Consider the following 20,519-nt stretch of genomic DNA (forward strand, 5'->3'; position numbering starts at 1 on the left):
AGTGTGTAAACCGGTTACCCAGTGAGATCAGACATTGTGTAACCCGGTGGTGGGCCCAGTGAGATCAGACAGTGTGTAACCCGGGGGCCCAGTGAGATCAGACAGTGTGTAACCCGGGGGCCCAGTAAAATTAGACAGTGTGTAACCCGGGGGAGTGCCCAGTGAGATCAGACAGTGTGTAACCCACGGGTAGGCCCAGTGAGATCAGACAGTGTGTAACCCGGGGGAGTGCCCAGTGAGATCTGACATTGTGTAACCCGGGGGCCCGGTGAGATCAGACAATGTGTAACCCGGGGGCCCAGTGAGATCAGACAGTGTGTAACCCGGGGATGGGCCCGGTGAGATCAGACAGTGTGTAACCCGGGAGCCCAGTGAGATCAGACAGTGTGTAACCCGGGGATGGGCCCGGTGAGATCAGACAGTGTGTAACCCGGGGGCACAGTTAGATCAGACAGTGTGTCACCCGGGGGTGGGCCCAGTTAGTTCAGACGGTGTGTAAACCGGGGGTGGGCCCAGTCAGATCAGACATTGTGCAACCCGGGGGGGTGGGCCCAGTGAGATCAGACAGTGTGTAACCCGGGGGCCCAGTGAGATCAGACTGTGTGTAACCCAGTGGCCCAGTGAGATCAGACAGTGTGTAACCCGGGGGTAGGCACAGTGAGATCAGACAGTGTGTAACCCGGGGGCCCAGTGAGATCAGACAGTGTGTAATCTGGGGTTGGGCCCAGTGAGATCAGACAATGTGTAACCCGGGGGCCCAGTGAGATTAGACAGTGTGCAACCCGGGGGCACAGTGAGATCAGACAGTGTGTAACCCGGGGGCCCAGTGAGATCAGACAGTGTGTAATCTGGGGTTGGGCCCAGTGAGATCAGACAATGTGTAACCCGGGGGCCCAGTGAGATTAGACAGTGTGTAAACCGGGGGCCCAGTGAGATCAGACAGTGTGTAACCCAGCGGGTGGGACCAGTCAGATCAGACAGTGTGTAAACCGGGGGCCCAGTGAGATCAGACAGTGTATAACCCGGGTGTGGGCCCAGTGAGATCAGACAGTGTGTAACCCAGGGGGGTGGGCCCAGTGAGATCAGACAGTGTGTAACCCGGTGGCCCAGTGAGATGAGACAGTGTGTAATCCGGGGTTGGGCCCAGTGAGATCAGACAATGTGTAACCCGGGGGCCCAGTGAGATCAGACAGTGTGTAACCCGGGGGCCCAGTGAGATTGGAAAGTGTGTAATCCGAGAGCCCACTGAGATTAGACTGTGTGCAACCTGGGGGGGTGGGCCCAGTGAGATCAGACAGTGTGTAACCCGGGTGCCCAGTGAGATTAGACAGTGTGTTACCCGGGGCCCAGTGAGATCAGACAGTGTGTAACCCGAGGGTGGGCCCAGTGAGATCAGACAGTGTGTATCCCGGGGTCCCAGTGAGATCAGACAGTGTGTAACCCACGGGTCCAGTGAGATCAGACAGTGTGTAAACCGGTTACCCAGTGAGATCAGATATTGTGTAACCCGGTGGTGGGCCCAGTGAGATCAGACAGTGTGTAACCCGGGGGCCCAGTGAGATCAGACAGTGTGCAACCCGGGGGCCCAGTGAGATCAGACAGTGTGTAACCCGGGGGCCCAGTAAAATTAGACAGTGTGTAACCCGGGGGAGTGCCCAGTGAGATCAGACAGTGTGTAACCCACGGGTAGGCCCAGTGAGATCAGACAGTGTGTAACCCGGGGGCCCAGTGAGATCAGACAGTGTGTAACCCGGGTGGCCAGTAAAATTAGACAGTGTGTAACCCGGGGGAGTGCCCAGTTAGATCAGACAGTGTGTAACCCACGGGTAGGCCCAGTGAGATCAGACAGTATGTAACCCGGGGGAGTGCCCAGTGAGATCAGACATTGTGTAACCCGGGGGCCCGGTGAGGTCAGACAATGTGTAACCCGGGGGCCCAGTGAGATCAGACAGTGTGTTACCCGGGAGCCCAGTGAGATCAGACAATGTGTAACCCGGGGATGGGCCCGGTGAGATCAGACAGTGTGTAACCCGGGGGCGCAGTGATATCAGACAGTGTGTAACCCGGTGGCCCAGTTAGATCAGACAGTGTGTCACCCGGGGGTGGACCCAGTTAGTTCAGACGGTGTGTAAACCGGGGGTGGGCCCAGTCAGATCAGACATTTTGCAACCCGGGGGGGTGGGCCCAGTGAGATCAGACAGTGTGTAACCCGGGGGCCCAGTGAGATCAGACAGTGTGTAACCCAGTGGCCCAGTGAGATCAGACAGTGTGTAACCCGGGGGCCCAGTGAGATCAGACAGTGTGTAATCTGGGGTTGGGCCCAGTGAGATCAGACAATGTGTAACCCGGGGGCCCATTGAGATTAGACAGTGTGTAACCCGGGGGCCCAGTGAGATCAGACAGTGTGTAACCCAGCGGGTGGGACCAGTCAGATCAGACAGTGTGTAACCCGGGGGCCCAGTGAGATCAGACAGTGTGTAACCTGGGGTGGGCCCAGTGAGATCAGAGAGTGAGTAACCCGGGGGCCCAGTGAGATCAGACAGTGTGTAACTCTGGGGCCCAGTGAGATCAGATAGTGGGTAAACCGGGGGCCCAGTGAGATCAGACAGTGTGTAACCCGTTGGCCCAGTTAGATTAGACAGTGTATAACCCGGGTGTGGGCCCAGTGAGATCAGACAGTGTGTAACCAGGTGGGGTGGGCCCAGTGAGATCAGACAGTGTGTAACCCGGGGGCCCAGTAAGATCAGACAGTGTGTAACCTGGGGGACCTGTGAGATTAGTCAGTGTGTAACCCGGGGGCACAGTGAGATCAGACAGTGAGTAACCCGGGGGCCCAGTGAGATCAGACAGTGTGTAACGCGGTGGCCCAGTGAGATTAGACAGTGTATAACCCGGGTGTGGGCCCAGTGAGATCAGACAGTGTGTAACCTGTGGGAGTGCCCAGTGAGATCAGACAGTGTATAACCCGGGGGTGGGCCTCGTGAGATCAGACATTGTGTAACCCGGGGGCCCAGTGAGATCAGACAACGTGCAACCCGGGGGCCCAGTGAGATCAGACAGTGTGTAACCCGGGGATGGGCCCGGTGTGATCAGACAGTGTGTAACCCGGGGGCCCAGTGAGATCAGACAGTGTGTAACCCGGGGATGGGCCCGGTGAGATCAGACAGTGTGTCACCCGGGGGCGCAGTGAGATCAGACAGTGTGTAACCCGGGGGTGGGCCCAGTTAGATCAGACGGTGTGCAAACCGGGGGTGGGCCCAGTCAGATCAGACATTGTGTAACCCGGGAGGGTGGGCCCAGTGAGATCAGACAGTGTGTAACCCGGGGGCACAGTGAGATCAGACAGTGTGTAACCCGGGGGCCCAGTGAGATCAGACAGTGTGTAATCTGGGGTTGGGCCCAGTGAGATCAGACAATGTGTAACCCGGGGGCCAGTGAGATTAGACAGTGTGTAACCCGGGGGCCCAGTGAGATTAGAAAGTGTGTAATCCGAGAGCCCACTGAGATTAGACTGTGTAACCTGGGGGGGTGGGCCCAGTGAGATCAGACAGTGTGTAACCCGGGGGCCCAGTGAGATTAGACAGTGTGTAACCCGAGGGTGGGCCCAGTGAGATCAGACAGTGTGTATCCCGGGGTCCCAGTGAGATCAGAGAGTGTGTAACCCACGGGTTCAGTGAGATCAGACAGTGTGTAAACCGGTTACTCAGTGAGATCAGACATTGTGTAACCCGGTGGTGGGCCCAGTGAGCTCAGACAGTGTGTAACACGGGGGCCCAGTGAGATCAGACAGTGTGTAACCCGGGGGCCCAGTGAGATCAGACAGTGTGTAACCCAGGGGAGTGCCCAGTGAGATCAGACAGTTTGTAACCCGGGGGTGGACCTCGTGAGATCAGACATTGTGTAATCCGGGGGCCCAGTGAGATCAGACAATGTGTAACCCGGGGGCCCAGTGAGATCAGACAGTGTGTAACCCGGGGATGGGCCCGGTGAGATCAGACAGTGTGTAACCCGGGGGCCCAATGAGATCAGACAGTGTGTAACCCGGGGATGGGCCCGGTGAGATCAGACAGTGTGTAACCCGGTGGCCCAGTGAGATCAGACAGTGTGTAACCCGGGGGCCCAGTGAGATTAGAAAGTGTGTAATCCGAGAGCCCACTGAGATTAGACTGTGTGTAACCTGGGGGGGTGGGCCCAGTGAGATCAGAAAGTGTGTAACCCGGGGGCCCAGTGAGATTAGACAGTGTGTAATCCGAGGGTGGGCCAAGTGAGATCAGACAGTGTGTATCCCGGGGTCCCAGTGAGATCAGACAGTGTGTAACCCACGGGTCCAGTGAGATCAGACAGTGTGTAAACCACTTACCCAGTGAGATCAGACATTGTGTAACCCGGTGGTGGGCCCAGTGAGATCAGACAGTGTGTAACCCGGGGGCCCAGTGAGATCAGACAGTGTGTAACCCGGGGGCCCAGTAAAATTAGACAGTGTGTAACCCGGGGGAGTGCCCAGTGAGATCAGACAGTGTGTAACCCACGGGTAGGCCCAGTGAGATCAGATGGTGTGTAACCCACGGGTCGGCCCAGTGAGATCAGACAGTGTGTAACCTGTGGGAGTGCCCAGTGAGATCAGACAGTGTATAACCCGGGGGTGGGCCTCGTGAGATCAGACATTGTGTAACCCGGGGGCCCAGTGAGATCAGACAACGTGTAACCCGGGGGCCCAGTGAGATCAGACAGTGTGTAACCCGGGGATGGGCCCGGTGTGATCAGACAGTGTGTAACCCGGTGGCCCAGTGAGATCAGACAGTGTGTAACCCGGGGATGGGCCCGGTGAGATCAGACAGTGTGTCACCCGGGGGCGCAGTGAGATCAGACAGTGTGTAACCCGGGGGTGGGCCCAGTTAGATCAGACGGTGTGTAAACCGGGGGTGGGCCCAGTCAGATCAGACATTGTGTAACCCGGGGGGGTGGGCCCAGTGAGATCAGACAGTGTGTAACCCGGGGGCACAGTGAGATCAGACAGTGTGTAACCCGGTGGCCCAGTTAGATCAGACAGTGTGTAACCCGGGGGTTGGCGCAGTGAGATCAGACAGTGTGTAACCCGGGGGCCCAGTGAGATCAGACAGTGTGTAACCCGGGGGCCCAGTGAGATCAGACAGTGTGTAATCCGGGGTTGGGCCCAGTGAGATCAGACAATGTGTAACCCGGGGGCCCATTGAGATCAGACAGTGTGTAACCCGGGGGCCCAGTGAGATTAGAAAGTGTGTAATCCGAGAGCCCACTGAGATTAGACTGTGTGTAACCTGGGGGGGTGGGCCCAGTGAGATCAGACAGTGTGTAACCCGGGGGCCCAGTGAGATTAGACAGTGTGTAACCCGAGGGTGGGCCCAGTGAGATCAGACAGTGTGTATCCCGGGGTCCCAGTGAGATCAGACAGTGTGTAACCCACGGGTCCAGTGAGATCAGACAGTGTGTAAACCGGTTACTCAGTGAGATCAGACATTGTGTAACCCGGTGGTGGGCCCAGTGAGCTCAGACAGTGTGTAACACGGGGGCCCAGTGAGATCAGACAGTGTGTAACCCGGGGGCCCAGTGAGATCAGACAGTGTGTAACCCGGGGGCCCAGTAAAATTAGACAGTGTGTAACCCGGGGGAGTGCCCAGTGAGATCAGACAGTGTGTAACCTACGGGTAGGCCCAGTGAGATCAGACAGTGTGTAACCCAGGGGAGTGCCCAGTGAGATCAGACAGTTTGTAACCCGGGGGTGGACCTCGTGAGATCAGACATTGTGTAATCCGGGGGCCCAGTGAGATCAGACAATGTGTAACCCGGGGGCCCAGTGAGATCAGACAGTGTGTAACCCGGGGATGGGCCCGGTGAGATCAGACAGTGTGTAACCCGGGGGCCCAGTGAGATCAGACAGTGTGTAACCCGGGGATCGGCCCGGTGAGATCAGACAGTGTGTAACCCGGTGGCCCAGTGAGATCAGACAGTGTGTAACCCGGGGGCCCAGTGAGATTAGAAAGTGTGTAATCCGAGAGCCCACTGAGATTAGACTGTGTGTAACCTGGGGGGGTGGGCCCAGTGAGATCAGACAGTGTGTAACCCGGGGGCCCAGTGAGATTAGACAGTGTGTTACCCGGGGCCCAGTGAGATCAGACAGTGTGTAATCCGAGGGTGGGCCAAGTGAGATCAGACAGTGTGTATCCCGGGGTCCCAGTGAGATCAGACAGTGTGTAACCCACGGGTCCAGTGAGATCAGACAGTGTGTAAACCACTTACCCAGTGAGATCAGACATTGTGTAACCCGGTGGTGGGCCCAGTGAGATCAGACAGTGTGTAACCCGGGGGCCCAGTGAGATCAGACAGTGTGTAACCCGGGGGCCCAGTAAAATTAGACAGTGTGTAACCCGGGGGAGTGCCCAGTGAGATCAGACAGTGTGTAACCCACGGGTAGGCCCAGTGAGATCAGACAGTGTGTAACCCGGGGGAGTGCCCAGTGAGATCAGACATTGTGTAACCCGGGGGCCCAGTGAGATCAGACAATGTGTAACCCGGGGGCCCAGTGAGATCAGACAGTGTGTAACCCGGGGATGGGCCCGGTGAGATCAGACAGTGTGTAACCCGGGAGCCCAGTGAGATCAGACAGTGTGTAACCCGGGGATGGGCCCGGTGAGATCAGACTGTGTGTAACCCAGGGGCACAGTTAGATCAGACAGTGTGTCACCCGGGGGTGGGCCCAGTTAGTTCAGACGGTGTGTAAACCGGGGGTGGGCCCAGTCAGATCAGACATTGTGCAACCCGGGGGGGTGGGCCCAGTGAGATCAGACAGTGTGTAACCCGGGGGCCCAGTGAGATCAGACAGTGTGTAACCCAGTGGCCCAGTGAGATCAGACAGTGTGTAATCTGAGGTTGGGCCCAGTGAGATCAGACAATGTGTAACCCGGGGGCCCAGTGAGATTAGACAGTGTGTAACCCGGGGGCCCAGTGAGATCAGACAGTGTGTAAACCGGTGGCCCAGTTAGATCAGACAGTGTGTAACCCGGGGGTTGGCCCAGTGAGATCAGACAGCGTGTAACCCGGGGGCCCAGTGAGATCAGACAGTGTGTAACCCGGGGGCCCAGTGAGATCAGACAGTGTGTAACCCGGGGGCCCAGTGAGATCAGACAGTGTGTAACCCGGGGGCCCAGTGAAATCAGACAGTGTGTATCCCTGGGGCCCAGTGAGAATAGACAGTGTGTTACCCGGGGCCCAGTGAGATCAGACAGTGTGTAACCCGAGGGTGGGCCCAGTGAGATCAGACAGTGTGTATCCCGGGGTCCCAGTGAGATCAGACAGTGTGTAACCCACGGGTCCAGTGAGATCAGACAGTGTGTAAACCGGGGATGGGCCCGGTGAGATCAGACAGTGTGTAACCCGGGAGCCCAGTGAGATCAGACAGTGTGTAACCCGGGGATGGGCCCGGTGAGATCAGACAGTGTGTAACCCGGGGGCACAGTTAGATCAGACAGTGTGTCACCCGGGTGTGGGCCCAGTTAGTTCAGACGGTGTGTAAACCGGGGGTGGGCCCAGTCAGATCAGACATTGTGCAACCCGGGGGGGTGGGCCCAGTGAGATCAGACAGTGTGTAACCCTGGGGCCCAGTGAGATCAGACAGTGTGTAACCCAGTGGCCCAGTTAGATCAGACAGTGTGTAACCCGGGGGTAGGCACAGTGAGATCAGACAGTGTGTAACCCGGGGGCCCAGTGAGATCAGACAGTGTGTAATCTGGGGTTGGGCCCAGTGAGAGCAGACAATGTGTAACCCGGGGGCCCAGTGAGATTAGACAGTGTGTAACCCGGGGGCACAGTGAGATCAGACAGTGTGTAAACCGGTGGCCCAGTTAGATCAGACAGTGTGTAACCCGGGGGTGGGCCCAGTGAGATCAGAGAGTGAGTAACCCGTGGGCCCAGTGAGATCAGACAGTGTGTAACTCTGGGGCCCAGTGAGATCAGATAGTGGGTAAACCGGGGGCCCAGTGAGATCAGACAGTGTGTAACCCGTTGGCCCAGTTAGATTAGACAGTGTATAACCCGGGTGTGGGCCCAGTGAGATCAGACAGTGTGTAACCAGGGGGGGGTGGGCCCAGTGAGATCAGATGGTGTGTAACCCACGGGTCGGCCCAGTGAGATCAGACAGTGTGTAACCTGTGGGAGTGCCCAGTGAGATCAGACAGTGTATAACCCGGGGGTGGGCCTCGTGAGATCAGACATTGTGTAACCCGGGGGCCCAGTGAGATCAGACAACGTGTAACCCGGGGGCCCAGTGAGATCAGACAGTGTGTAACCCGGGGATGGGCCCGGTGTGATCAGACAGTGTGTAACCCGGTGGCCCAGTGAGATCAGACAGTGTGTAACCCGGGGATGGGACCGGTGAGATCAGACAGTGTGTCACCCGGGGGCGCAGTGAGATCAGACAGTGTGTAACCCGGGGGTGGGCCCAGTTAGATCAGACGGTGTGTAAACCGGGGGTGGGCCCAGTCAGATCAGACATTGTGTAACCCGGGGGGGTGGGCCCAGTGAGATCAGACAGTGTGTAACCCGGGGGCACAGTGAGATCAGACAGTGTGTAACCCGGTGGCCCAGTTAGATCAGACAGTGTGTAACCCGGGGGTTGGCGCAGTGAGATCAGACAGTGTGTAACCCGGGGGCCCAGTGAGATCAGACAGTGTGTAAACCGGGGGCCCAGTGAGACCAGACAGTGTGTAACCCAGCGGGTGGGCCCAGTGAGATCAGACAGTGTGTAACCCGGGGGCCCAGTGAGATCAGACAGTGTGTAACCCGGGGGCCCAGTGAGATCAGACAGTGTGTAATCCGGGGTTGGGCCCAGTGAGATCAGACAATGTGTAACCCGGGGGCCCATTGAGATCAGACAGTGTGTAACCCGGGGGCCCAGTGAGATTAGAAAGTGTGTAATCCGAGAGCCCACTGAGATTAGACTGTGTGTAACCTGGGGGGGTGGGCCCAGTGAGATCAGACAGTGTGTAACCCGGGGGCCCAGTGAGATTAGACAGTGTGTAACCCGAGGGTGGGCCCAGTGAGATCAGACAGTGTGTATCCCGGGGTCCCAGTGAGATCAGACAGTGTGTAACCCACGGGTCCAGTGAGATCAGACAGTGTGTAAACTGGTTACTCAGTGAGATCAGACATTGTGTAACCCGGTGGTGGGCCCAGTGAGCTCAGACAGTGTGTAACACGGGGGCACAGTTAGATCAGACAGTGTGTCACCCGGGGGTGGGCCCAGTTATTTCAGACGGTGTGTAAACCGGGGGTGGGCCCAGTCAGATCAGACATTGTGCAACCCGGGGGGGTGGGCCCAGTGAGATCAGACAGTGTGTAACCCGGGGGCCCAGTGAGATCAGACAGTGTGTAACCCAGTGGCCTAGTGAGATCAGACAGTGTGTAATCTGAGGTTGGGCCCAGTGAGATCAGACAATGTGTAACCCGGGGGCCCAGTGAGATTAGACAGTGTGTAACCCGGGGGCACAGTGAGATCAGACAGTGTGTAAACCGGTGGCCCAGTTAGATCAGACAGTGTGTAACCCGGGGGTTGGCCCAGTGAGATCAGACAGCGTGTAACCCGGGGGCCCAGTGAGATCAGACAGTGTGTAACCCGGGGGCCCAGTGAGATCAGACAGTGTGTAACCCGGGGGCCCAGTGAGATCAGACAGTGTGTAACCCGGGGGCCCAGTGAAATCAGACAGTGTGTATCCCTGGGGCCCAGTGAGAATAGACAGTGTGTTACCCGGGGCCCAGTGAGATCAGACAGTGTGTAACCCGAGGGTGGGCCCAGTGAGATCAGACAGTGTGTAACCCGGGGATGGGCCCGGTGAGATCAGACAGTGTGTAACCCGGGGGCACAGTTAGATCAGACAGTGTGTCACCCGGGTGTGGGCCCAGTTAGTTCAGACGGTGTGTAAACCGGGGGTGGGCCCAGTCAGATCAGACATTGTGCAACCCGGGGGGGTGGGCCCAGTGAGATCAGACAGTGTGTAACCCTGGGGCCCAGTGAGATCAGACAGTGTGTAACCCAGTGGCCCAGTTAGATCAGACAGTGTGTAACCCGGGGGTAGGCACAGTGAGATCAGACAGTGTGTAACCCGGGGGCCCAGTGAGATCAGACAGTGTGTAATCTGGGGTTGGGCCCAGTGAGAGCAGACAATGTGTAACCCGGGGGCCCAGTGAGATTAGACAGTGTGTAACCCGGGGGCACAGTGAGATCAGACAGTGTGTAAACCGGTGGCCCAGTTAGATCAGACAGTGTGTAACCCGGGGGTGGGCCCAGTGAGATCAGAGAGTGAGTAACCCGGGGGCCCAGTGAGATCAGACAGTGTGTAACTCTGGGGCCCAGTGAGATCAGATAGTGGGTAAACCGGGGGCCCAGTGAGATCAGACAGTGTGTAACCCGTTGGCCCAGTTAGATTAGACAGTGTATAACCCGGGTGTGGGCCCAGTGAGATCAGACAGTGTGTAACCAGGGGGGGGTGGGCCCAGTGAGATCAGACAGTGTGTAACCCGGGGGCACAGTGAGATCAGACAGTGAGTAACCCGGGGGCCCAGTGAGATCAGACAGTGTGTAACGCGGTGGCCCAGTGAGATTAGACAGTGTATAACCCGGGTGTGGGCCCAGTGAGATCAGACAGTGTGTAACGTGGTGGTAGGCCCAGTGAGATCAGATGGTGTGTAACCCACGGGTCGGCCCAGTGAGATCAGACAGTGTGTAACCTGTGGGAGTGCCCAGTGAGATCAGACAGTGTATAACCCGGGGGTGGGCCTCGTGAGATCAGACATTGTGTAACCCGGGGGCCCAGTGAGATCAGACAACGTGTAACCCGGGGGCCCAGTGAGATCAGACAGTGTGTAACCCGGGGATGGGCCCGGTGTGATCAGACAGTGTGTAACCCGGTGGCCCAGTGAGATCAGACAGTGTGTAACCCGGGGATGGGCCCGGTGTGATCAGACAGTGTGTCACCCGGGGGCGCAGTGAGATCAGACAGTGTGTAACCCGGGGGTGGGCCCAGTTAGATCAGACGGTGTGTAAACCGGGGGTGGGCCCAGTCAGATCAGACATTGTGTAACCCGGGGGGGTGGGCCCAGTGAGATCAGACAGTGTGTAACCCGGGGGCACAGTGAGATCAGACAGTGTGTAACCCGGTGGCCCAGTTAGATCAGACAGTGTGTAACCCGGGGGTTGGCGCAGTGAGATCAGACAGTGTGTAACCCGGGGGCCCAGTGAGATCAGACAGTGTGTAAACCGGGGGCCCAGTGAGACCAGACAGTGTGTAACCCAGCGGGTGGGCCCAGTGAGATCAGACAGTGTGTAACCCGGGGGCCCAGTGAGATCAGACAGTGTGTAATCCGGGGTTGGGCCCAGTGAGATCAGACAATGTGTAACCCGGGGGCCCATTGAGATCAGACAGTGTGTAACCCGGGGGCCCAGTGAGATTAGAAAGTGTGTAATCCGAGAGCCCACTGAGATTAGACTGTGTGTAACCTGGGGGGGTGGGCCCAGTGAGATCAGACAGTGTGTAACCCGGGGGCCCAGTGAGATTAGACAGTGTGTAACCCGAGGGTGGGCCCAGTGAGATCAGACAGTGTGTATCCCGGGGTCCCAGTGAGATCAGACAGTGTGTAACCCACGGGTCCAGTGAGATCAGACAGTGTGTAAACCGGTTACTCAGTGAGATCAGACATTGTGTAACCCGGTGGTGGGCCCAGTGAGCTCAGACAGTGTGTAACACGGGGGCCCAGTGAGATCAGACAGTGTGTAACCCGGGGGCCCAGTGAGATCAGACAGTGTGTAACCCGGGGGCCCAGTAAAATTAGACAGTGTGTAACCCGGGGGAGTGCCCAGTGAGATCAGACAGTGTGTAACCTACGGGTAGGCCCAGTGAGATCAGACAGTGTGTAACCCAGGGGAGTGCCCAGTGAGATCAGACAGTGTGTAACCCGGGGGTGGACCTCGTGAGATCAGACATTGTGTAATCCGGGGGCCCAGTGAGATCAGACAATGTGTAACCCGGGGGCCCAGTGAGATCAGACAGTGTGCAACCCGGGGATGGGCCCGGTGAGATCAGACAGTGTGTAACCCGGGGGCCCAGTGAGATCAGACAGTGTGTAACCCGGGGATGGGCCCGGTGAGATCAGACAGTGTTTAACCCGCGGGCCCAGTGAGATCAGACAGTGTGTAACCCGGGGATGTGCACGGTGAGATCAGACAGTGTGTAACACGGGTGTGCGCCCAGTAAGATCAGACAGTGTGTAACCCGGGGGCCCAGTGAGATCAGACAGTGTGTAACCCGGGGGCCCAGTAAGATTAGACAGTGTGTAACCCGAGGGAGTGCCCAATGAGATCAGACAGTGTGTCACCCGGGGGTGGGCCCAGTGAAATCAGACGTGTGTAACCCGGGTGTGGGCCCAGTGAGATCAGACAGTGTGTAACCCGGGGGTGGGCCCCGTGAGATCAGACATTGTGTAACCCGGGGGCCCAGTGAGATCAGACATTGTGTAACCCGGGGGCCCAGTGAGATCAGACATTGTGTAACCCGGGGGCCCAGTGAGATCAGACAGTGTGTTACCCGGGGCCCAGTGAGATCAGACAGTGTGTAACCCGAGGGTGGGCCCAGTGAGATCAGACAGTGTGTATCCCGGGGTCCCAGTGAGATCAGACAGTGTGTAACCCGGGGGCCCAGTGAGATCAGACAGTGTGTAACCCGGGGGCCCAGTGAGATCAGACATTGTGTAACCCGGTGGTGGGCCCAGTGAGATCAGACAGTGTGTAACCCGGGGGCCCAGTGAGATCAGACAGTGTGTAACCCGGGGGCCCAGTGAGATCAGACAGTGTGTAACCCGGGTGGCCAGTAAAATTAGACAGTGTGTAACCCGGGGGAGTGCCCAGTGAGATCAGACAGTGTGTAACCCACGGGTAGGCCCAGTGAGATCAGACAGTGTGTAACCCGGGGGAGTGCCCAGTGAGATCAGACATTGTGTAACCCGGGGGCCCGGTGAGGTCAGACAATGTGTAACCCGGGGGCCCAGTGAGATCAGACAGTGTGTAACCCGGGAGCCCAGTGAGATCAGACAGTGTGTAACCCGGGGGCCCAGTGAGATCAGACATTGTGTAACCCGGTGGTGGGCCCAGTGAGATCAGACAGTGTGTAACCCGGGGGCCCAGTGAGATCAGACAGTGTGTAACCCGGGGGCCCAGTGAGATCAGACAGTGTGTAACCCGGGGGCCCAGTAAAATTAGACAGTGTGTAACCCGGGGGAGTGCCCAGTGAGATCAGACAGTGTGTAACCCACGGGTAGGCCCAGTGAGATCAGACAGTGTGTAACCCAGGGGAGTGCCCAGTGAGATCAGACAGTTTGTAACCCGGGGGTGGACCTCGTGAGATCAGACATTGTGTAATCCGGGGGCCCAGTGAGATCAGACAATGTGTAACCCGGGGGCCCAGTGAGATCAGACAGTGTGTAACCCGGGGATGGGCCCGGTGAGATCAGACAGTGTGTAACCCGGGGGCCCAGTGAGATCAGACAGTGTGTAACCCGGGGATGGGCCCGGTGAGATCAGACAGTGTGTAACCCGGTGGCCCAGTGAGATCAGACAGTGTGTAACCCGGGGGCCCAGTGAGATTAGAAAGTATGTAATCCGAGAGCCCACTGAGATTAGACTGTGTGTAACCTGGGGGGGTGGGCCCAGTGAGATCAGACAGTGTGTAACCCGGGGGCCCAGTGAGATTAGACATTGTGTTACCCGGGGCCCAGTGAGATCAGACAGTGTGTAATCCGAGGGTGGGCCCAGTGAGATCAGACAGTGTGTATCCCGGGGTCCCAGTGAGATCAGACAGTGTGTAACCCACGGGTCCAGTGAGATCAGACAGTGTGTAAACCGGTTACCCAGTGAGATCAGACATTGTGTAACCCGGTGGTGGGCCCAGTGAGATCAGACAGTGTGTAACCCGGGGGCCCAGTGAGATCAGACAGTGTGTAACCCGGGGGCCCAGTAAAATTAGACAGTGTGTAACCCGGGGGAGTGCCCAGTGAGATCAGACAGTGTGTAACCCACGGGTAGGTCCAGTGAGATCAGACAGTGTGTAACCCGGGGGAGTGCCCAGTGAGATCTGACATTGTGTAACCCGGGGGCCCGGTGAGATCAGACAATGTGTAACCCGGGGGCCCAGTGAGATCAGACAGTGTGTAACCCGGGGATGGGCCCGGTGAGATCAGACAGTGTGTAACCCGGGGGCCCAGTGAGATCAGACATTGTGTAACCCGGTGGTGGGCCCAGTGAGATCAGACAGTGTGTAACCCGGGGGCCCAGTGAGATCAGACAGTGTGTAACCCGGGGGCCCAGTGAGATCAGACAGTGTGTAACCCGGGTGGCCAGTAAAATTAGACAGTGTGTAACCCGGGGGAGTGCCCAGTGAGATCAGACAGTGTGTAACCCACGGGTAGGCCCAGTGAGATCAGACAGTGTGTAACCCGGGGGAGTGCCCAGTGAGATCAGACATTGTGTAACCCGGGGGCCCGGTGAGGTCAGACAATGTGTAACCCGGGGGCCCAGTGAGATCAGACAGTTTGTAACCCGGGAGCCCAGTGAGATCAGACAGTGTGTAACCCGGGGATGGGCCCGGTGAGATCAGACAGTGTGTAACCCGGGGGCGCAGTGATATCAGACAGTGTGTAACCCGGTGGCCCAGTTAGATCAGACAGTGTGTCACCCGGGGGTGGGCCCAGTTAGTTCAGACGGTGTGTAAACCGGGGGTGGGCCCAGTCAGATCAGACATTGTGCAACCTGGGGGGGTGGGCCCAGTGAGATCAGACAGTGTGTAACCCGGGGGCCCAGTGAGATCAGACAGTGTGTAACCCAGTGGCCCAGTGAGATCAGACAGTGTGTAACCCGGGGGCCCAGTGAGATCAGACAGTGTGTAATCTGGGGTTGGGCCCAGTGAGATCAGACAATGTGTAACCCGGGGGCCCAGTGAGATTAGACAGTGTGTAACCCGGGGGCCCAGTGAGATCAGATAGTGGGTAAACCGGGGGCCCAGTGAGATCAGACAGTGTGTAACCCGTTGGCCCAGTTAGATTAGACAGTGTATAACCCGGGTGTGGGCCCAGTGAGATCAGACAGTGTGTAACCAGGGGGGGTGGGCCCAGTGAGATCAGACAGTGTGTAACCCGGGGGCCCAGTGAGATCAGACAGTGTGTAACCTGGGGGACCTGTGAGATTAGTCAGTGTGCAACCCGGGGGCACAGTGAGATCAGACAGTGAGTAACCCGGGGGCCCAGTGAGATCAGACAGTGTGTAACGCGGTGGCCCAGTGAGATTAGACAGTGTATAACCCGGGTGTGGGCCCAGTGAGATCAGACAGTGTGTAACGTGGTGGTAGGCCCAGTGAGATCAGATGGTGTGTAACCCACGGGTCGGCCCAGTGAGATCAGACAGTGTGTAACCTGTGGGAGTGCCCAGTGAGATCAGACAGTGTATAACCCGGGGGTGGGCCTCGTGAGATCAGACATTGTGTATCCCGGGGGCCCAGTGAGATCAGACAACGTGTAACCCGGGGGCCCAGTGAGATCAGACAGTGTGTAACCCGGGGATGGGCCCGGTGTGATCAGACAGTGTGTAACCCGGGGGCCCAGTGAGATCAGACAGTGTGTAACCCGGGGATGGGCCCGGTGAGATCAGACAGTGTGTCACCCGGGGGCGCAGTGAGATCAGACAGTGTGTAACCCGGGGGTGGGCCCAGTTAGATCAGACGGTGTGTAAACCGGGGGTGGTCCCAGTCAGATCAGACATTGTGTAACCCGGGGGGGTGGGCCCAGTGAGATCAGACAGTGTGTAACCCGGGGGCCCAGTGAGATCAGACAATGTGTAACCCGGGGGCCAGTGAGATTAGACAGTGTGTAAACCGGGGGCCCAGTGAGATCAGACAGTGTATAACCCGGGTGTGGGCCCAGTGAGATCAGACAGTGTATAACCCAGGGGGGTGGGCCCAGTGAGATCAGACAGTGTGTAACCCGGGGGCCCAGTGAGATCAGACAGTGTGTAATCCGGGGTTGGGCCCAGTGAGATCAGACAATGTGTAACCCGGGGGCCCATTGAGATCAGACAGTGTGTAACCCGGGGGCCCAGTGAGATTAGAAAGTGTGTAATCCGAGAGCCCACTGAGATTAGACTGTGTGTAACCTGGGGGGGTGGGCCCAGTGAGATCAGACAGTGTGTAACCCGGGGGCCCAGTGAGATTAGACAGTGTGTAACCCGAGGGTGGGCCCAGTGAGATCAGACAGTGTGTATCCCGGGGTCCCAGTGAGATCAGACAGTGTGTAACCCACGGGTCCAGTGAGATCAGACAGTGTGTAAACCGGTTACCCAGTGAGATCAGACATTGTGTAACCCGGTGGTGGGCCCAGTGAGCTCAGACAGTGTGTAATACGGGGGCCCAGTGAGATCAGACAGTGTGTAACCCGGGGGCCCAGTGAGATCAGACAGTGTGTAACCCGGGGGCCCAGTAAAATTAGACAGTGTGTAACCCGGGGGAGTGCCCAGTGAGATCAGACAGTGTGTAACCCACGGGTAGGCCCAGTGAGATCAGACAGTGTGTAACCCAGGGGAGTGCCCAGTGAGATCAGACAGTTTGTAACCCGGGGGTGGACCTCGTGAGATCAGACATTGTGTAATCCGGGGGCCCAGTGAGATCAGACAATGTGTAACCCGGGGGCCCAGTGAGATCAGACAGTGTGTAACCCGGGGATGGGCCCGGTGAGATCAGACAGTGTGTAACCCGGGGGCCCAGTGAGATCAGACAGTGTGTAACCCGGGGATGGGCCCGGTGAGATCAGACAGTGTGTAACCCGGTGGCCCAGTGAGATCAGACAGTGTGTAACCCGGGGGCCCAGTGAGATTAGAAAGTGTGTAATCCGAGAGCCCACTGAGATTAGACTGTGTGTAACCTGGGGGGGTGGGCCCAGTGAGATCAGACAGTGTGTAACCCGGGGGCCCAGTGAGATTAGACAGTGTGTTACCCGGGGCCCAGTGAGATCAGACAGTGTGTAATCCGAGGGTGGGCCCAGTGAGATCAGACAGTGTGTATCCCGGGGTCCCAGTGAGATCAGACAGTGTGTAACCCACGGGTCCAGTGAGATCAGACAGTGTGTAAACCGGTTACCCAGTGAGATCAGACATTGTGTAACCCGGTGGTGGGCCCAGTGAGATCAGACAGTGTGTAACCCGGGGGCCCAGTGAGATCAGACAGTGTGTAACCCGGGGGCCCAGTAAAATTAGACAGTGTGTAACCCGGGGGAGTGCCCAGTGAGATCAGACAGTGTGTAACCCACGGGTAGGCCCAGTGAGATCAGACAGTGTGTAACCCGGGGGAGTGCCCAGTGAGATCTGACATTGTGTAACCCGGGGGCCCGGTGAGATCAGACAATGTGTAACCCGGGGGCCCAGTGAGATCAGACAGTGTGTAACCCGGGGATGGGCCCGGTGAGATCAGACAGTGTGTAACCCGGGAGCCCAGTGAGATCAGACAGTGTGTAACCCGGGGATGGGCCCGGTGAGATCAGACAGTGTGTAACCCGGGGGCACAGTTAGATCATTCAGTGTGTCACCCGGGGGTGGGCCCAGTTAGTTCAGACGGTGTGTAAACCGGGGGTGGGCCCAGTCAGATCAGACATTGTGCAACCCGGGGGGGTGGGCCCAGTGAGATCAGACAGTGTGTAACCCGGGGGCCCAGTGAGATCAGACTGTGTGTAACCCAGTGGCCCAGTGAGATCAGACAGTGTGTAACCCGGGGGTAGGCACAGTGAGATCAGACAGTGTGTAACCCGGGGGCCCAGTGAGATCAGACAGTGTGTAATCTGGGGTTGGGCCCAGTGAGATCAGACAATGTGTAACCCGGGGGCCCAGTGAGATTAGACAGTGTGCAACCTGGGGGCACAGTGAGATCAGACAGTGTGTAACCCGGGGGCCCAGTGAGATCAGACAGTGTGTAATCTGGGGTTGGGCCCAGTGAGATCAGACAATGTGTAACCCGGGGGCCCAGTGAGATTAGACAGTGTGTAAACCGGGGGCCCAGTGAGATCAGACAGTGTGTAACCCAGCGGGTGGGACCAGTCAGATCAGACAGTGTGTAAACCGGGGGCCCAGTGAGTTCAGACAGTGTATAACCCGGGTGTGGGCCCAGTGAGATCAGACAGTGTGTAACCCAGGGGGGTGGGCCCAGTGAGATCAGACAGTGTGTAACCCGGTGGCCCAGTGAGATCAGACAGTGTGTAATCTGGGGTTGGGCCCAGTGAGATCAGACAATGTGTAACCCGGGGGCCCAGTGAGATCAGACAGTGTGTAACCCGGGGGCCCAGTGAGATTGGAAAGTGTGTAATCCGAGAGCCCACTGAGATTAGACTGTGTGCAACCTGGGGGGGTGGGCCCAGTGAGATCAGACAGTGTGTAACCCGGGTGCCCAGTGAGATTAGACAGTGTGTTACCCGGGGCCCAGTGAGATCAGACAGTGTGTAACCCGAGGGTGGGCCCAGTGAGATCAGACAGTGTGTATCCCGGGGTCCCAGTGAGATCAGACAGTGTGTAACCCACGGGTCCAGTGAGATCAGACAGTGTGTAAACCGGTTACCCAGTGAGATCAGACATTGTGTAACCCGGTGGTGGGCCCAGTGAGATCAGACAGTGTGTAACCCGGGGGCCCAGTGAGATCAGACAGTGTGCAACCCGGGGGCCCAGTGAGATCAGACAGTGTGTAACCCGGGGGCCCAGTGAGATCAGACAGTGTGTAACCCGGGGGCCCAGTGAGATTAGAAAGTGTGTAATCCGAGAGCCCACTGAGATTAGACTGTGTGTAACCTGGGGGGGTGGGCCCAGTGAGATCAGACAGTGTGTAACCCGGGGGCCCAGTGAGATTAGACAGTGTGTAACCCGAGGGTGGGCCCAGTGAGATCAGACAGTGTGTATCCCGGGGTCCCAGTGAGATCAGACAGTGTGTAACCCACGGGTCCAGTGAGATCAGACAGTGTGTAAACCGGTTACCCAGTGAGATCAGACATTGTGTAACCCGGTGGTGGGCCCAGTGAGCTCAGACAGTGTGTAATACGGGGGCCCAGTGAGATCAGACAGTGTGTAACCCGGGGGCCCAGTGAGATCAGACAGTGTGTAACCCGGGGGCCCAGTAAAATTAGACAGTGTGTAACCCGGGGGAGTGCCCAGTGAGATCAGACAGTGTGTAACCCACGGGTAGGCCCAGTGAGATCAGACAGTGTGTAACCCAGGGGAGTGCCCAGTGAGATCAGACAGTTTGTAACCCGGGGGTGGACCTCGTGAGATCAGACATTGTGTAATCCGGGGGCCCAGTGAGATCAGACAATGTGTAACCCGGGGGCCCAGTGAGATCAGACAGTGTGTAACCCGGGGATTGGCCCGGTGAGATCAGACAGTGTGTAACCCGGGGGCCCAGTGAGATCAGACAGTGTGTAACCCGGGGATGGGCCCGGTGAGATCAGACAGTGTGTAACCCGGTGGCCCAGTGAGATCAGACAGTGTGTAACCCGGGGGCCCAGTGAGATTAGAAAGTGTGTAATCCGAGAGCCCACTGAGATTAGACTGTGTGTAACCTGGGGGGGTGGGCCCAGTGAGATCAGACAGTGTGTAACCCGGGGGCCCAGTGAGATTAGACAGTGTGTTACCCGGGGCCCAGTGAGATCAGACAGTGTGTAATCCGAGGGTGGGCCCAGTGAGATCAGACAGTGTGTATCCCGGGGTCCCAGTGAGATCAGACAGTGTGTAACCCACGGGTCCAGTGAGATCAGACAGTGTGTAAACCGGTTACCCAGTGAGATCAGACATTGTGTAACCCGGTGGTGGGCCCAGTGAGATCAGACAGTGTGTAACCCGGGGGCCCAGTGAGATCAGACAGTGTGTAACCCGGGGGCCCAGTAAAATTAGACAGTGTGTAACCCGGGGGAGTGCCCAGTGAGATCAGACAGTGTGTAACCCACGGGTAGGCCCAGTGAGATCAGACAGTGTGTAACCCGGGGGAGTGCCCAGTGAGATCTGACATTGTGTAACCCGGGGGCCCGGTGAGATCAGACAATGTGTAACCCGGGGGCCCAGTGAGATCAGACAGTGTGTAACCCGGGGATGGGCCCGGTGAGATCAGACAGTGTGTAACCCGGGGGCACAGTTAGATCATTCAGTGTGTCACCCGGGGGTGGGCCCAGTTAGTTCAGACGGTGTGTAAACCGGGGGTGGGCCCAGTCAGATCAGACATTGTGCAACCCGGGGGGGTGGGCCCAGTGAGATCAGACAGTGTGTAACCCGGGGGCCCAGTGAGATCAGACTGTGTGTAACCCAGTGGCCCAGTGAGATCAGACAGTGTGTAACCCGGGGGTAGGCACAGTGAGATCAGACAGTGTGTAACCCGGGGGCCCAGTGAGATCAGACAGTGTGTAATCTGGGGTTGGGCCCAGTGAGATCA

Source organism: Pristiophorus japonicus, chromosome 9, assembly GCF_044704955.1.
Source record: "Pristiophorus japonicus isolate sPriJap1 chromosome 9, sPriJap1.hap1, whole genome shotgun sequence".
In the NCBI taxonomy this organism is placed as follows: Eukaryota; Metazoa; Chordata; class Chondrichthyes; family Pristiophoridae; genus Pristiophorus; species Pristiophorus japonicus.